Source organism: Mobula hypostoma, chromosome 11 (genome assembly GCF_963921235.1).
Source record: "Mobula hypostoma chromosome 11, sMobHyp1.1, whole genome shotgun sequence".
Lineage (NCBI taxonomy): Eukaryota > Metazoa > Chordata > Chondrichthyes > Myliobatiformes > Myliobatidae > Mobula > Mobula hypostoma.
Window position 1 is genome coordinate 8,652,010 of NC_086107.1, and position 19,384 is coordinate 8,671,393.

The 19,384-nt window shown below is 42.2% G+C and overlaps 1 long non-coding RNA gene across 1 annotated transcript in view; it reads left to right on the top strand.

Annotated features, from left to right (window-relative positions):
• The first annotated feature begins 206 nt into the window (after window positions 1-206).
• Window positions 207-19,384, top strand: part of LOC134354225 (uncharacterized) — a 100,814-nt gene continuing 81,636 nt past the window's right edge. Inside the window, exon 1 of the long non-coding RNA XR_010019734.1 lies at window positions 207-239. This is a non-coding gene — a long non-coding RNA (uncharacterized LOC134354225). The remainder of the gene's footprint in view (window positions 240-19,384) is intronic.

Consider the following 19,384-nt stretch of genomic DNA (forward strand, 5'->3'; position numbering starts at 1 on the left):
GAACAGTATCTCAGATAAACATCTCTAATTAAGGAGGAGGGTCTGTAGTGCAGGACGCCTGATTTATTACCGAGGTATGGTCCACTACCGGTGAGTCCCATGTACAGTAGCACTTTCATTCTAACATCTAGTTCCAGCCGTGTCCAGAAGAACAACCTCGGGAATCCCTCTCAATGATTTATGATCCTTACAAGGAGAAAAGTGAGATCAACTCGGCAAGGAAAGTGGAGCCATTTAAGGTAAGTTGGTCTTTTTAAAAAAAATAAAACCCGAAGTATATTACACTCAAGAATGGGTAAAGTGTAATAATTTTGATTGCCATAACGGGTGACCACACGGCAATTATCTCTAATTAACAACTTCCCCTTAATCTGCACAAAATGATTTACCTTCCAGTAAGTCTCCTTTACATTTTCGAATGTAATTTTGATACGCGCCCACTATTGATGTTACACTGCTAGTCTGCTTAACACCACCCGGTTTATGGAACCAGTATCACGCACGAAGGTGTGTCAGAGATTCGTGAAACGTAAACCCGATTCCCGAATGCCGTTAATTATACGCGGTTCGAAGGGATCAAACAATTCTCTCTCTCCTTCTTTCTCTCTCTCTCTCTTACTCACTCTCTCTTTCCTCTCCCTCTCTCTCTCCCTCTTTCTCTCTCTCTCTCTTACTCACTCTCTCTTTCCTCTCCCTCTCTCTCTCCCTCTTTCTCTCTCTCTCTCTCTTACTCACTCTCTCTTTCCTCTCTCTCTCTGCTTCCCTCCCTCTCCCTTTAAGAATTAAATTTCTGGTAGGCGAGTGAAGCGCGTTATCTCGCTTTCGTTACTTTAATTTAGAGACAGGTTATCGGAAGCTGATCCTTAAAAGAAGACCGGTGCCCGTTCACACATCCTCGGCTTTTCAGGGAGAGTGAGAGGGTGTGGGAAAGAGGAAACGCAAGAGCTGCAAGATTAGAGATTCATCCCGTCCTCGCGCCACCTGTTAACAGATGTTGAGTGCAACTTCGAGATAACCGCACAAGCACTCTCTTCCCTCCCTCCCACCCAACCCCTCCCAGAACAGAACGGCCGTGGCTTCCTGTAGCATTACATATTTTAATTATATCCGCCTCGTGTGATTAAAACTGGCACGCTGCCCCTCGCAATAGGTCCTGTAAAAGGCGAACTAGTGCAATCTATCGAAATACACACACACACACACACACACACACACACACACACACAAATGCAAAAATCCGACTCAGTAGAAAAGTTAAAATTGACAAAATTAAACCCCATGCAGATCTGACCACGAACTATGTTAGGGGGGTTATCTAAAACACACAGAGACAGGGAAAAGATACGGACGCACATTTGCTTTCTAGCGCACATAGACAGGAAAGCAGAGAGGGGAGGGGAAACTTATAAGAAGCACAGGACCGAGAGGAGCGGTGAGGTGAGACAGAAGCAAGGGTCACAATACCTGAATCAACGGTACTCACTGATGCAAGAGCGATGATCAAAACGTTTTCATCACCTTCCGCTGGGATGAGTCGGGAAGAATCAGGAAGAATCAGGTCGCCTTATTTTTCACATCGGGCTCTCGCTCAGAGTTTAAATGTCAACGGGACCATGGGTCGCCTTATCGTTCAACACAAACTTTCCCCCTTAATATCAGTGTCAGCTTAGCGCTGATTGGACCAGGCGCCTGCGTGACGTAATGACACCCTGTGCAAACACAAGGACTGCACTTACGCCGTGCTCGTTTTAAGTGGAAATGCCTCTCGGTTTAGGGATTGCCCCACCCTCAGCCACCCCACCCTCCTGTGGGTGAAATATGGAAAAGACCGGAAGCACTCAAGGAACGCAGATTTACTCTTCTGTGCCAAACTTATAATGCCCCCCCTTTAAGATAAGAGCGGCCTCGTGCTGTTTCCCTTGCATGGTTATTTATCCTAAAGCAAGTAATGACTTTATAAACTTCGGAGTCAGATCAGTGTTGATAGATGGGGAGAAAGATAAATGGATTAATTTAATAAATATACTATTATGAACGTCTGACCCAAGCTCCATATCTCTCAACTTCACTCACCCCAGCAATGAAATGTTCCCACAGCCTCTGGACTCACTTCCAAGGGCTCTTCATCTCATGTTCTCAATACTTATTGCCAATTTATTCATTATTATTATTATTATTAGTATTTGCTTCTTTATATTTACTGTGAATGCCCGCAAGAAAATTAATCAGTGCTGAGGTGACATATATGAACTTTGATAATGAATTTACTTTGAACTTTGAACTTTTACATCTGATATATAAATATAAACAGCTAACGCTAGAATACATACATTAAATGTTAATACAGTTGAATACTGCAATATTGCAATTACCATATAGGAACCGATCACCACTGCAGGTGTCGAGCAGCCAATTCCTTATTCTCCATATAATGCATCCAGTTTATTTTGTGGTACAAACATACTACAGGTTAAAGAAAGTGATGTTTATCTGGTGTGAAGTATCAGACACCAGCCTTCATATAACAATTATTCACGCAATTAAGTCCCACTGCCTGACGTTAAGTGGGGAATAATTCGGCAGGGCTAATAATTGCTTTTTATAATTTATCACTCGCCTCGGCTTCTACGGCCGGTTTCTCCGTGATTTAGCTCGAAGTCACCAATAAAGTAAACATTGATCTATTGACGCTCGGTTCTGTTTATTGAAAGGGTTCAGTCAGGTAGAAAAATCAACTTTCTGCGTCTGCCTGGATACCTTCATTAAAACGGTAACTAACCTTACTCAGCCCAGTGGAAATAGATCGAACGTGTACGCTCTCAGACACTTACCTGGCCCTTCTTCACCAAAACACCGTTTCCACACAGTCCTTGAAAATGTCTTAAATACTTGTCAAAAGTAATGAAGTCAAGGCTCGGACTTCCTGTCTGATATAATACGCTGCTAAATGACTGGTGATTCAGGTTCTCTTCTGTAGAACATCACGAAATGTAGGAATTCTGGAAAGGGTTCCGAGAATTGTTGGTTCCCTTCTCGCCCCAGACCTGGACATTTAGGATTATGCAGTTGGGTCTCATTGAAGGAATATCTGAGGTCTTTCGGTTTGAACATTTGAAAACATAGGCACACGTGTCTATACCGATCCAAAGCGCGTGGCCTGTTTGTCCTATGATGTGTGAATTCACACATACACCATTCACATATGCATACATATTTCATATATATGTGTATTCTTGCAAATAGATACACGCGCTTTTATACAATAGGTACAATTGAATAACTAAGTGTCTGTGTGCGTGTGTGTGCCCCGTCGGTGACTGGTCTAATGGGTATGTGTGGGTGCTTTTGTACATCTCTAACGATTTCCATCGGTCTGACCCAACATTTAATCGTTCAGGCATCTCGTTCAATGCCAGTAGAGTTTGACTGACTTCCAGATCGGCCATTATTTACACATATTTCGCAGAGTAAATAATTGATTAGGATCTGTCCTCACAAAGCCACGGTATACCGCTCGTAACTAAACACTGCACGAAAATAATCGGCACGCCTGCACCGCTTCGCTCTTCCCTTCCATTCCGAGGGAGAGTTCGATCATCAACCCGAAAGTTATACTGAAAGATTGGATGGACAAAAATGACCCATTAGGGTATGTTACCGTGAAATAAGCCATTTTTCTGCTTCTATGTACTTGCATTTATGTAATTTATATAAAACGTTAAATGCATTACATGTATATTTAATATATAAATAAAGTATATACACATATGTAAATATATAGGAATAAAATACATACTATACATATATATACATATGTGTATATTTTATTATACATAAATATACACACACACCACGCACATATATGCATCCAAAATATACAATATTTATAGATACATATGGATATATACACAGTAGAAATATATATGTGTGTGCATGTATATGTATAATAAAATATATACACGTATACATGTGCATATATATAAAGTGTGTATATTTTATTCTTACATATTTACATATGTGTGTGTTATTTATATATTAAATATGTAATGCATTTTAACATTTTATATAAATTATACACACACACACACACACACACACACACACACACACACACACACACATATATATATATATATAATATACACACATACGTATATGTATATAATTCAGATAGGACATGCAACCAGTTAGTGTTTAGCCTTTCAGTTACAAGAGAATATGTACTTTCTAATTTCGGCTATTGAAAAGCTTTTGCTTATTGTGTGTCTACTAGTCTTATTAAAGGTAAGATATTTTGTCACGGCTTGGTTTTGCTTTGAGTCGGGCTAAGTGCAGTAATGGATTTTCAAATAAATGTGTGTGTTTTACTGTGTCAGGAAGGACATAAGAGCAAACAGTGTTTACTCCTTCTCTGGATATAATGGAACAATATGTTGGCTAGTATGGGCAGGAAGTCGCTGGATAATGTTTCAATAGTTTTTTTTTCAAATGAGGAACTGTCGGGGTAAGGTGCTTCGCTAATGATGCGACCCGTTGCTATTAGGCGCGCCCTGAAACCGTGCAACCGACCAGGGTTCTCGAAGGAGGGGCTGGAAACGGTGCACTGTCCCCTTATCCGTCTCTCGGCAAAGGTAAACGGAGTTAAAATAGCCAGGTGTTGCCTTTTCCTTTCCAAACTACACAACTCTTCAGAACGAGCTCATCCGTGAAACAATCTGTGCAGCCTGACCCGCCGCCGAAGCGCTGGGTTACATCATGAGCATTTGATGAGTGTATTTTTTTCTTGTGTTTGTTGTTGGGTGTAAGAGGGAGCGGATGGTGACTTACAGTTAATGTGCTCTTCCAAACAGAGGGAGCTTCACCTGGGCTACTTTGGTGTCGTGACACGCACGGAGGAAGGTGTGATCTGGGGATACTTAAGACAGGTTGATACCAACGTCTTTATTTAGAGCCTCGCTATATGAGGTGATAAAAAAAATACGAGAGCATCAGAGACATATGCAAGATTAGCCCACGTGTCCCTGGTAGGAAAGTTGCAACTAGGTAATTTATTGTGGCGATTTTGCCTTCAATGAAAAAGAAATGTTTGCATTTAGGTTGCGCTCTTCTTGACCTCAAAGTTTCTTCAGACGCGTCGCAGTGAAATCAGAATCAGATTCAGAATCAGGGCTAAGATCACAGGCATACGTCGTGAAATTTGTGGTTTTGCGGCAGCGGTATACTGCAATACATAATAATAATGAAACTACAAATTACTATATATATATACATATACACACAGTATATATACATATTAATACGTATATATACAAATATAGACACTATATCTGTGTTTGCAGTATATATATTGCAAGAAGAAAGAAAAACATGGTGAGATTCATTGTCCATTAGAAATCCGATGGCAGAGGGGAAGAAACTGTTCCTAAAATGTTGAGTGTGTATCTTCAGGCTCCTGTACTTCCTCCTTGTTGGTAGCAATGAGAAGAGGGCACGTCCTGGGTGATGGGGTCCTTAATGATGGATGCAGCTTTATTGAGGCACTGCCTTTTGAAGATGTCCTCGATGCTTGGGAGACTAGCGCCCACGATGGGGCTGGTTAAGCTATCACTTGGAAATATATAGATATCTTTGGTCATTTTGACACGTATTCATATAACTAACATGGTTGCTACTCTGAGACCTAAGCACAATTTCTAAGACGAGCTTTCAGCTTTGATTAAGATAATATTTAAATATTGGCATGCCCCGGCCACGAAGAATGAAACTTCTCTCTGCAGTGGAAGTAGAAGATGTCCAGTGTTTTGTCCCCAACGATGCAATGCAGCTGTGTCGAGTGGAATTTGACTCTCTTTACTTGTTGAGAATTTTAGGTAGCATCAACAATATAAAATAATTGAACACAATTACCACTTCTACAGAAATGTGCTCTGTAACCTGCTAGTTAAAATATTTTCCTAATACACAAACTGCCGAGTTGGTCTACGGTTACCATTAATACCACGGCCACTGCCTAGGATTGGAAAAAGCTGCCGAGGGTTGCAAACCCATGTATATTAGTTCACAATATATCTTTCATTTTTGCTCTCTTTTTACACTACTTGTTTAAGTTATTTTATGCACATTTCTTATTGTAATATATAAGTTTTCATTATTATCTATTGCAATGTACTGCTGCCGCAAAATAACAATTTTCACGACATATGCCGGTGATATTCAGCCTATTTCTGAATCTGATTCATTTAGGCGACAGAAAAAGACCAAAGGACTACAGTAAGAATGCGTGACACTCTTCATAATTGTTTAAATATAATTTCACCGACAAGAATACGATTTGCAATTACATGTCCACACTGCTGTGTGCATCCTTCGCATAAGGATTTATTTTCGTTTACAGTTTTGAATGTTAAATATTATTCATTATTACTCCCGATAATAAATTCAAATGTCGACAGGATCTCTGCCAGATCACTGACTCCCTGGGCGATTTAGGCCATCAGACCATTAGACACAGGAACAGAATTAAGCCATTCGGCCCATCGTGTCTCTTCTGCCACTCTATCATGGCTGCTGATTTATTTTTCCTGGCAGCTCCGTTCTCCTGCCTTCACCCTGTAACCCTTACTAATCAAGAACCCAGTATCCTCCGTTTCAAATATGCCCAGTGACTTGTCCGTGGCAATGAATTCCATAGATTCACCGCGATCTGGCTAAACAAGTTTCTCCTGACCTCTGTTCTAAATGGACGTCCATGTATTCTGAGTCCGTGCGCTCTGGTCCTAGACTCCTCCACGAGAGGAAACATCCTCTCCACGTTCACTCTATCTCGGCTTTTCAATATTCGATAGGTTTCGATGAGGTCCCCCTCGTACTTCTAAACTTCAGGAAAGCCTAGAACGTCTAGATATGGAGAGCTCCATAGGAAGTCTGAAAGCATGTTATGTGACCATGTTTGTGCTTTTGCAGTCAGGCCAACAGAAGAGAGCTGCCGTCTCTTTAATTATGGCACTCATAACATGAGGTGCAGCGATCGCTGCAGACATTTAAATAATTAACCAGCCTATCCCCGCAGTTTGAACAACACCACAAACCTAGTGTCCGCGCGAGCTAAAATCGATCGCAAAAGTGCGAGAGATGCGGGCGGGTTGACCCCAAGCACAGGAGGATTTAAAAAAAAATCAATTTGCCGGAGTGATTATGAAAACTGAAATTGAACGAAAAGGCGTGACGGGTTGCAACGAAAAAAATGGGAGTCTTATCACTGACAGGTGAGACAACTTAAAGTGAACCATTTTGAGATCTCTTGCCACTGCACCTCTCTTCAGCACTGCAGGCAGCGTCTGAGATAAATGAAAGAGCCGGTGTAAAGTACTGAAAGAACAATTAACTCCATTAGCAGAGTAACCCGCATGACACCCCCCCCTTCCCTATAAGAGACCCCAAAATCCGCCATCAACATCCCCGTCCATGAATCTGACTGGACTGTTCCTTACTGGGTGGGGCAGTTTTGAAATCCCGCCAGTTAAATAAACAAGTACATCTAACCGCCCCCCCCATACACACCATCCTTGCAAAAAAAAATCTAATTTTGTAACAATTCTGTTAAATAGAAGTATATTTTGAATATGTAGTCCAGCAGATACTATTAATGCACCACGGACTGCAAAATCTTTGGACTCTGCAATAGAATGCGAAGGGTTTCTGAAATAAGTTATCTTTTTTTTTAAATGCCGATTTGTTTAATCTTGACTTTTAAAAACAAAGCGGATTGAAAACAATTACTGTTTGTTTCGGTCTAGGAGGACGCCCGTTTGCATTAGAATGTTCCGGTAATTCGCGGTAGGTATTTCAAACAGACGGGGTGGAGTTCGTGTTAGAGAATACAATGAGAGTCGGGGCACTTTCTGCACGGGTTCTGCCATTATAAACCCCAATAACGGTAACGAAATATGCGGTACCGTGAATTTCAAAGGATGCTGGCCCGAGTCGCTGCGATTGGCTGGTTAGGGTTAATTTGGATGGGGGACAATGCTTGCGGCAAGGCATCCCCCACCACTCACAGTTAATCTCAATACCGGATTTCAGTTTGAAACTTGAATTGGCTCGAACCTGTCATTTGTAAAGATTTTGACGTCTATATATGAGGCCCTCATCCCTCCCAAGAGTTTCACAAAACGATTATTATATGTCAATTCCTCAACGTTTTCAACGCCGATCCGGGGATTGGCCATTTTAATATTAGCAGCCAGCTTGTGTTTGCAGGAAATTTATATTAACCTGAAAGCGCAGGCTAGGATTAGTGACAGTGTGTGTGAAGCGTGTCCGGTTACAAATTGCTGTTCCGAATTACCGTTCAGATTTTACAGCTCTGGAGCTAACTTTGATAATCGCCGTCTTGTTTGAATAATTCGTTCGAAGTATTATGGCTTCTAAGCAAGTTTTTTTTTGTCATTTAATATGTCCTTTTATTTTAATAAAATAAGCACTATGTGTTAGCACTTTAAAAAATTGCATTTCATGTTTTGTGCTCGTCAGCCGAATACAAACCTGATTCGTACTTCGGAAGGACCACGAGAACCCGGTTAGCGTCAGTGAAACACCCAGTCAGTTCTGACTTTAGACTTGGAAGTGCTGGGCGGCAATATAGCCACGTTCTTGGCTGTGCTCCCCGCGAACTGTTGCTTTATTGTACGGAGCTCATCCAAACTAAGCTGACACTGAAATATAATTGTGCATAGCCGGCATGCATCAATCCAAATAGCAAGTGAATTCGGAACAAACACCGACTCGCGGGAAATAAATGTCTGTGATCAAGTTGAGATCGAGGTGCTTTGCAGCGTGCGGTGTTATTCTGAATTTGAACATCCATTCTGGTTCAAACACAAGCTCATATTAATACACACACACATATATACAGACAAACACATACGCAGATACTAGAACACACACATACAGACGCAGAGACCACGCACACAAACACGCATGGAGGCAAACACACTTGAGCATACGGACTCAGACTCCATTCAGACAGAGACAGTACAGACAGGGGACACAGACACACATTGCCAAACGCATAAACAAGCTCACGCAGGCAGGCAGGCAGACGCACAGACTCAGAGACAAACAGACAAACACACAGACACGCTCGGCACACTGAGACACCCACACTCAGGCCAGTAACCCCCACCCACTCACACACACTCACATCATATATAAAGTCCTACAATCCGAATGACAACTCTTGAAAACAGTTCTGTGTACAAGATTGTCTAGTCTTGTCAAATGTATACACAATTTGTAAACATTTTTCCTGCTCCGAGTGACGAGACGCGCAATTAGTTTCTCCCCAAACTTCGCTTCACGTGCCCCACTGTACTGTTTGCATATTTTTAAGAAAGTCTGACCACAGTCTCTGATTTGTTCTCCCCCGACCGCCCCCCTCATCCCATGCCGGATTTGGGCCGAAGCATTAGCCAATTCCCCGGGGCTGATTGAATGCAATTTGCTGTATGTCGACAGCCACGTCCTGTATGTTATAGATTCACTGTTTCCCGACGTGACAAGAGCTGAGTTCGATCTACAATTGTAGTCGAAAGCGCAGTGAGCCGAGACACAGCCTCCATCATTAAAACCTCCCCCTCCTTTAGGAAATAACACGATGATTCATTTACACGTAAACACTCATAAATATTCCATTAACAACCGGAGGACACCTGTTTAATGAAAGCCATGGCGACGTTCTCCAGAATGTTTTTGCTTCCTAACTCGAGTTTGATCAGATGTAACTTTTACCATATATCGGGAATGACAAGTGAGCTGTAACAAGGGAACTTGCACTCAGTCCTTGACCCTTATAATTGGATTAAATATAGATGGAGACACAAAATATATATCTACTAAGATTGACACCTGCCAACTGAACTTTCTTGTGATTGATTATGATTCTTGGTGTAGGAAACAATAATGAAATAAATTGCACGGATAAAACAACGCATTTGTCATTTCTCTGCCGAGAGAGGGAACGGGGGAGGTGGAGTGAGAGGCAGGGAGAGAAGGAGGGGGGAGATAAATCGAGAGAGAGAGAGAATGGGGAGGTAGTGGGGAGAGGAAGCGAGAGAAATCGAGAGATAGAAATAATGGGGTAGTAAGAGAGGAAGCGAGAGGAGGAGGAAGGCGAAAGAGATAGAGAGCGAGAGATAGAGAGAGAGAGAGAAAGAAAGAAAGAAAGAAAGAAAGAAAGAAAGAAAGAAAGAAAGGAGAGAGACAGTGGGAGCATAAGGGACAGAAGGAGGAGGGAGAGTAGAGTGATAGAGAGAGAGAATGGGGAGGTGTTGGGAGAGAAAACAAGAGAAAGGGGGAGAAAGAGGAGGGAGAGAGAGATAGAAGGATACAGAGAGGAAGAATGGAGCAAGGCAGAAAGAATGGGAGAGGAAAGGAGAGAATGAGGAGGGAGACTGAGACAATGGAGGGAGAGAAAGAGTGTGTGTGTGTGAGAGAGAGAGTGGAGGGAGCTGGTGGGAGAGGAAGGGAAAGAGAGAGAAAGGAGAGAGAGAGAGCGAGTTAGCATGCTTGGTAGCTGATGACGAGAAATTAAGTGAATGCGAGCAAAACATTTAAAGAAGAACTTTTCAGAAGGCGACTCAGAAACAAGCATTCCTGTTCATTACACATCACGGGAAATACCTTGGCATATTCTAACCTACCAACTAATTAGGTAGCTAATAAAATCGCAATCTTCCCCTACTCCTTCTCTCCTTGCCCCATGCAGTACCCGCCAGAAATGGTTAAGTGACGCTCCTCCGTGAATGGGAAATATCTGAAACAGGCTAAATTTAGCCCTGGTCTTTTTTTGCTGTAGGGCTGTTTGCTCCTTCGTGCTCTCTGCACTGACCCGTTACCTCTTCCCACCCGCCGCTGCTAAACAAGGCGTAGCCCTCTTGACACTATAGATGTGAACAACTTCAGTTTTAATACTTCTACTGCTGTACGAATCCGATTTTTTTCCATTTCAATCCGATATGCATCCAAACCGTTCGCAAATCGCAGACCTATCGTTTGCATCGATACTCACTAACCCTACAATTACAAATTTGCCAACGTTAAAATAAACTTTGGTGCACATGTAATTGTGAAGTAAAGTGACCGGGACGTTGGTGTGTTATCCCATCCTTGAGTAAACTTTACAAACGAACGCATCGGAGAAATACACAGAATTGAGGCAAATAATTGCCCTATGCCAATTATTCACAAGATTCACCACTGTCTGACGAAAGAAATTGCTCCTCATCTCCATTCTAAGTAGACATCCCTCTATTCTGAAGCTGTGCCCTGTGATCTTAGAATCTCCCTCTACTGGGAACATCCTCTGCATGCCCACTCTATCTAGACCTTTCGATATTTGGTAGGTTTCAATGACAATCCCCCCCACCCCCCATTATTCTAGAGTTGGGTCCAGGGCCATCAAACACTCCTCATAAGTTAAGTAACATTCCCTCTAATTTGGTTTTTTATCTGTATGGACCAACCATTGCTCTGAGCAGGAAATTTTTACATGGCCTGAAAATTGTGTAGCACTTTTAATATCTTTTTTCATAATATGCATTCTATGAATATTTAGAATGAAAATTGAAAAATTACATACTTTTGATTTTATTTATTAGAGAAACATAGAAACACAATACAGACCCTTTGGCCCACAATGCGGTGCTGATCATGTACTTACTTTAGAAATTACCTTGGGTTTTTCATAGCCCTCTATTTTTTGAAGCTCCATGTACCTCTTCAGGAGTGTCCTAAAAGACCCTATTGTATCCTCTCCACCACTGTCGCCAGCAGCCCATTCCACACACTCACCACTCTCTGCATATAAAACCTTACCCCTGACATCTCCTGTGTACCTACCTCCAAGCACCTTAAAACTGTGCCTTCTTGTGTTAGCCATTTCTGCCCTGGGAAAAAGCCACTGACTATCCACGCGATCAATGCCTCTCATCATCTTGTACACCTCTATCAGGTCACCTCTCATCCTCTGTCACTCCAAGGAGAAAAGACCAAGTTCACTTAACCTATTCTAATAAGACATGCTCCCCAATCCAGGCAAGATCCTCGTAAATCTCCTCTGCACCCTTTCTATAGTTTCCACATTCTTCCTGTAGTGAGGTGACTAGAAATGAGCACAGTACTCCAAGTAAGGTCTGACCAGGGTCCTATATAGCTGCCACTTTACCTCTCAGCTCTTGAACTCAATCACACAGTTGGTGAAGGCCAATGCACTGTATGCCTTCTTAACCACACAGTCAACCTGTGAGTATCCCGTGGACTTGGACCTTAAGGTCCCTCTGATCTGCCACACTGCCAAGAGTTTTACCATTAATACTATGTTCTGCCATCATATTTCACCTACCAAAATGAACCACCTCACGCTTAACTGGGTTGAACTCCATCTGCCGCTTCTCAGCCCAGTTTTGCATCCTATCAATGTCCCACTGTAACCTCTGACAGCCCTCTGCACTATCCATAACACCCCCAGCCTTTGTGTCATCAAGAAATTTACTAACCCATCTCTCCACTTCCTCATCCAGGTCATTTATAAAAATTGTGAAGAGAAGGGGTCCCAGAACAGATCCCTGAGGCACACCACTGGTCCAACCTCCATGCAGAATATGACCCATCTACAACCACTCTGCCTTCTGTGGGAAAGCCATTTCTGGATCCACAAAGCAATGTCCCCTTGGATCCCATGCCTCCTTACTTTCTCAATAAGCCTTGCATGAGGTACCTTATCAAATGCATTGCTGAAATCCATATACGCTACATCTACTGCTCTACCTTCATCAATGTGTTTAGTCATGTCCTTAAAAAATTCAATTAGGCTCGTAAGGCAAGACCTGCCTTTGACAAAGCCATGCTGACTATTCCTAATCATATTATGCCTCTTCAAATGTTCATAAATCCTGCCTCTCAGGATCTTCTCTATCAACTTACCAACCACTGAAGTAAGACTCACTGATCTACAATTTCCTGAGCTATCTCTACTCCCTTTCTTGAATAAGGGAACAACATCCGCAACCCTCCAATCCTCTGGAATCACTCCTGTCCCCATTGACAATGCAAAAATCATTGCCAGAGGCTCAGCAATCTCCTCCCTCACCTTCCACAGTAGCGTGGGGTATATCTCATCTGGTCCTGGTTATATCTCGTCAGATTTTTATTAACGTGATTTTTACTAATGACCTGGATGTGGGGGTAGAAGGGTGGGTTGGCAAGTTTGCAGATGACACAAAGGTTGGTGGTGTTGTAGATAGCATAGAGGATTGTCAAAGATTGCAGAGAGACATTGATAGGATGCAGAAGTGGGCTGAGAAGTGGCAGATGGAATTCAACCCAGAGAAGTGTGAGGTGGTACCCTTTGGAAGGGCAAACTCCAAGGCAGAGTACAAAGTAAATGGCAGGATACTTGGTAGTGTGGAGGAGCAGAGGGATCTCGGGGTACATGTCCACAGATCCCTGAAAGTTGCCTCACAGGTGGATAGGGTAGTTAAGAAAGCTTATGGGGTGTTAGATTTCATAAGTCGAGGGATAGAATTTAAGAGTCGTGATGTAATGATGCAGCTCTATAAAACTCTGGTTAGGCCACACTTGGAGTACTGTGTCCAGTTCTGGTCACCTCACTATAGGAAGGATGTGGAAGCATTGGAAAGGGTACAGAGGAGACTTACCAGGATGCTGCCTGGTTTAGAGAGTATGCATTATGATCAGAGATTAAGGGAGCTAGCGCTTTACTTTTTGGAGAGAAGGAGGATGAGAGGAGACATGATAGAGGTGTACAAGATAATAAGAGGAATAGATAGAGTGGATAGCCAGCACCTCTTCCCCAGGGCACCACTGCTCAATACAAGAGGACGTGGCTTTAAGGTAAGGGATGGGAAGTTCAAGGGGGATATTAGAGGAAGGTTTTTTACTCAGAGAGTGGTTGGTGCGTGGAATGCACTGCTTGAGTCAGTGGTGGAGGCAGATACACTAGTGAAGTTTAAGAGACTACTAGACAGGTATATGGAGGAATTTAAGGTGGGGACTTATATGGGAGGCAGGGTTTGAGGGTCGGCACAACATTGTGGGCCGAAGGGCCTGTACTGTGCTGTACTATTCTATGTTCTATGTTCTAAGTTCTAGAGCCTGGTGACTTACCCAACTTGATGCTTTCCAAAAGCTCCAGCCCATCCTCTTTCATAATGTCTATATGCTTAAGCTTTTCAGTCCGCTGTAAGTCATCCCTACAATCGTCAAGGTCCTTTTCCATAGTGAATCCTGAAGCAAAGTATTCATTAAGTACTTCCGCTATCTTCTCCAGTTCCATACACACTTTTCCACTGTCACATTTGATTGGTCCTATTCTCTCATGTCTTATCCTCTTGCTCTTCACATACTTGTAGAATGCCTTGGGGTTTTCCTTAATCCTACTCGCCAAGGACTTCTCATAGCCCCTTCTGTCTCTCCTAATTTCATTCCTAAGCTCCTTCCTGCTAGCCTTATAATTTTCTAGATCTTTATCATTACCTACTTTTTTGAATCTTTCATAAGCTTTTCTTTTCTTCTTGACTACGTTTTCAACAGCCTTTGTACACCACAGTTCCTGTACTCTACCATCCTTTCCCTGTCTCATTGGAATGTACCTATGCAGAATGCCACACATATATCCCCTGAACACTTGCCACATTTCTGCCGTACATTTTCTTGAGAACATCTTTTCCCAATTTATGCTTCCAAGTTCTTGCCTTCATATTTCCCCTAACTCCAATTAAATGCTTTCCTAACTTGTCTGTTCCTATCCCTCTCCAATGCTATGGTAAAGGAGATAGAATTCTGATCACTATCTCCAAAATGCTCTCCCACTGAGAGTCCTGACACCTGAGCAGGTTCATTTCCCAATACCAAATCAAGTACAGCCTCTCCTCTTGTAGGCTTATCTACATATTGTGTCAGGAAACCTTCCTGAACAAACCTGACAAACTCCACCCCATCTAAACCCCTTGCTCTAGGGAGATGTTATTCAATATTAGGGAATTAAGATCTTCTACCATGACAACCCTGTTATTATTACTCCTTTCCAGAATCTGTCTCCCTATCTGCTCCTCGATGTCCCTGTTACTATTGGGTGATCTATAAAAAACACCCAATAGAGTTATTGACCCCTTCCTGTGTGTAACTTCCACCCACAGAGACTCAGTAGACAATCCCTCCAAGACTTCCTCCTTTCCTGCAGCTGTGACACTATCTCTGATCAGCAATGCCATTCCCCCACCTCTTTTGCCTCCCTCCCTGTCTTTTCTGAAACATCTAAAGCCTGGCACTCTAAGTAGTCATTCCTACCCCTGAGCCATCTAAGTCTCTGTAATGGCCACAACATCATAGCTCCAAGTACTGATCCACGCCCTAAGCTCATCCGCTTTGTTCATGATACTCCTTGCATCAAAATAGACACATCTCAAACCATCAGTCTGAGCGCATCTCTTCTCTATCACCTGCCTATGCTCCCTCTCACACTGTCTACAAGCTTTCTTGAGTGAGCCAACCGCCCCTTCCTCCGTCTCTTCAGTTTGATTCCCATCCCCAGCAATTCTAGTTTAAACTCTCCCCAATTGCCTTAGCAAACCTCCCTGCCAGGATATTGGTCCCCCTTGGATTTAAGTGCAACCCATCCTTTTTGTACAGGTCATGCCTGCCCCAAAAGAGGTCCTAATGATCCAGAAATCTGAATCCCTGCCACCTGCTCCAATCCCTCAGCCACCTCATACTATTCCTATACTCACTGTTGCGTGGCACAGGCAGTAATCCCGAGATTACTACCTTTGAGGTCCAGCTTTTCAACTTTCTTCATAACTCCCTGTAGTCTGTTTTCAGGACTCCTCCCTTTTCCTACGTATGTTGTTCGTACTGATATGTACCACAACATCTGGCTGTTCACCTTCCCACTTCAGAATATCGTGGATGCAATCAGAAACATCCCGGACCCTGGCATCTGGGAGGCAAACTACCATCCGTGTTTCTTTCCTATTAATTGAAGGGTATGATGAAACAGTTCAACAAAGAAAAACTTTCATGTTTCATAAACTTTTCCCCATCTGTCTTTATTCCAACTGCATGGCAAGAAAGGCTATGTGCATGGAAGCATTTTAGTTACTGTGCAGCCATGCACCGACACAGTTTAGAGGGAACAGTGACGTTAACTCTTTCCAATAGATACTTCACCAACTGTTCCAAAAACTAGGGCAAAGAATATAAAAAATAACCGGCCAGTTGGTGCCTTACCTTCAGATCACCATGGCCAAATAAGACTAGTGTACAAATTACCTAATTTATTGGCTTCACCCTTACAGAGAATGACAATTGAACTCAGTTTTTGAGGTTACCACAGCTACTAGCAAAGCCATCTCATCATTGACCGGGTTCTACTTAAGCATCCCATTGAAGAATTTAGGTAAAATAGAGACTAAATAGCCCTATATCTTGGGCGCTAATGCCCAAAAAGTTACAGTATTGTTTCAGAGCCTTTAATTTGCCATATTTATCCATAATCACCAACCTCAAGAGCAAGGTTCAATGTTCAAAGTAAATTTATTGTTTAAGTACACACACACACACACACACACATATATATATCTATATATGTTACCGTACACTACCCTGTGATTCATTTTCACATTGATTACAAAGAGACACAATATAATCAATGAAAAATGACTTCAATGAAAGAAGCCATTGGACTTGATCCTCAAGGCTCAGTATCAGAATCTGACTGATTATTACTGACATATGTCATGAAGTTCATTGTTTGCGGCAGCAACATGTGAAATATACTATAAGTTACAATTATAGTATATATGTAATAAATATAATAAATTAAATAAATAATGAAGTAGTGTGAAACGAGAACAAAAATAGTGACACTCACAACACGCTGGAGGAACTCAGCAGGTCAGGCAGCATCCGTGGAAATGATCAGTCAATGTTTCGGGCCGGAACCCTTCATCAGGACTGTAGGGGGAAGGGGCAGAGGCCCTATAAAGAAGGTGGGGGAGGGTGGGAAGGAGAAGGCTGGTAGGTTTCAGGTGAAAAACCAGTAAGGGGAAAGATAAAGGGGTGGGGGAGGGGAAGCAGGGAGGAGATAGGCAGGAAAGGTGAAGAAAGAATAGGGGAAAACACAATGGGTAGTAGAAGGAGGCGGAACCATGAGGGAGGTGATAGGCAGCTGGGTGAGGGGGCAGAGTGAAAAAGGGATAGGGGGAGGGAATTACCGGAAGTTGGAGAATTTATGCTCTATTCTTGGTTAGTGCGGCTGTAACGAAACCCAATTTCCCTCGGGATCAATAAAGTATATCTATCTATCTATCTATCTATCTATTCTATGTTCATACCAAGGGACTGGAGATTACCTAGACGGTATACGAGGTGTTGCTCCTCCAACCTGACTTTAGCCTCAACAAAAATAGTGAGCTAGTGTTCGTGAGTTCATGGACTGTTCAGAAATCTGATGGCAGAAGCTGTTCCTAAAACATCGAATGTGTGTCCAAGCTCCTGTACCTCCTTCCTGATGGCAATAATGAGAAGAGGAGGTACAGGAGCCTGAAGACACACACTCAACCTTTCAGAAATAACTTCTTCCCCTCCGTCATCAGATTTCTGAATAGACCATAAACCCATGAACATTCTCAGTACGTATGCTGTCCTTTTGCACTGTTATATATGTGTATATTATGTATCCTGAAAGTCTTTTTTTACAGAGTCTTGAGCCTTCTCATGGCCAGTTGGATTTAAGAAAAAAAAGTTGCAATATTTTTTCTGATAATGCTAATACAGTATTTGGAACTTCAGTACCTCAGATAGTACCTCAGACAAGCTTCGTGACTACATTACCTCAACATCCCTGCTTCCATACATGAGCACAGGGGACTGATGTGGGCAAACATTACTTTTACACTGATAAATAAATTAAATAAAGCAAAAAAAAAAACCACAAGACTACCCTTGGCAGAAGTTACTAGTTGGAATATAGTGCAAGCAGAAAATAGAGGAAATATTCAGCAGGCCAGTCAGCATCTGTGGAGCGAGAAGCAGAGTTAATACTTCAGGTTAAAATTTCATTGACCAGAAACATTAATTCTGATTTTCTTTGAGCACTTTTTTCTTTTAATTCCAACATTTCCAGCAGCTGCAGGATTTGCATTTGCTTTTCGATCCTAGACCAAGTAGAGACCCCAAAACCACATCACCGATATATTTATACCACCGATAAAGACATGCACTATATGGAGTGTTAAAGCATTACAGAAGATAAAACAAAAATATAATCAGAGAATGAATCCATAATCTAAACGGTATAACAAGTAAAAAAAAGCAAAGAGGCGAGGTTTCTTTATTCTGGAGAAGTTTCAGAAATGATCTAGTGGAGGTATCCGTGATTAGGCACCATTCTGTAAGGTAAATGTTGAAAGGAAGGCTGCACTTTCTGGGGAGACCAATACATGCAACATGGAACTTAGGAGACCCACTTACATAGAGAAAGGCTAGAATATCGATCACTCTCACATGGAGATATTGAGGGAAATGGATTGTTGTGCCTAAGAAAATGAATTTGAGTTTTGGGAGGTTGAACAGGACAAGATCAGAAGAGTGGGAAGTGGACAATAGGCTACAACACAACACAATGTGCTTTGAATTCTGTGTAATTTGAAGCAATTTGCAAACAGGAAGCATTGTATCATTTAGATTATGAAGACATGTAGTCCTCTTTTATTGTCATTTAGTAATGCATGCATTAAGAAATGATACAATATTTCCTCCGGTGTGATATCACAGAAACACAGGACAGACCAAGACTGAAAAAAAAAACTAACAAAACCACATAATTATAACATGTAGTTACAACAGTGTAACAATACCATAACTTGATGAAGAAGTCCATGAGCACAGTAAAAAGTTCAAAGTCTCTCAAATGTCCCACATCTCGTGCAGACGGGAGAAGGAAGAAAAACTCTCCCTGCCATACCCGACCACGGTCTGACTCTGAGTCATCCGAAAACTTCGAGCTCTGATCAGCTCTCCGACACCGAGTACTGAGCGCCATCTCTGTCCGAACGATTCGACCTCCATCTCGGTCGCCAACAGCAGGCAAAGCTGGAGATTTTGAGGCCTTCCCTCCGAAAGATTCCCAATCACGCAGTAACAACAGCAGCGAACTGGTGTTAACTAAGCTGGGTGTGATGAAACGAGCAAGAAGTGATTGGATAAAAAAAGCTTCAGAATAAAATTCATTAAATTAGATCTTGATTTTCTATTTATAGTTTAATTGAATTTTATATTTCAAATGATACTCTAAAGATCTATATTT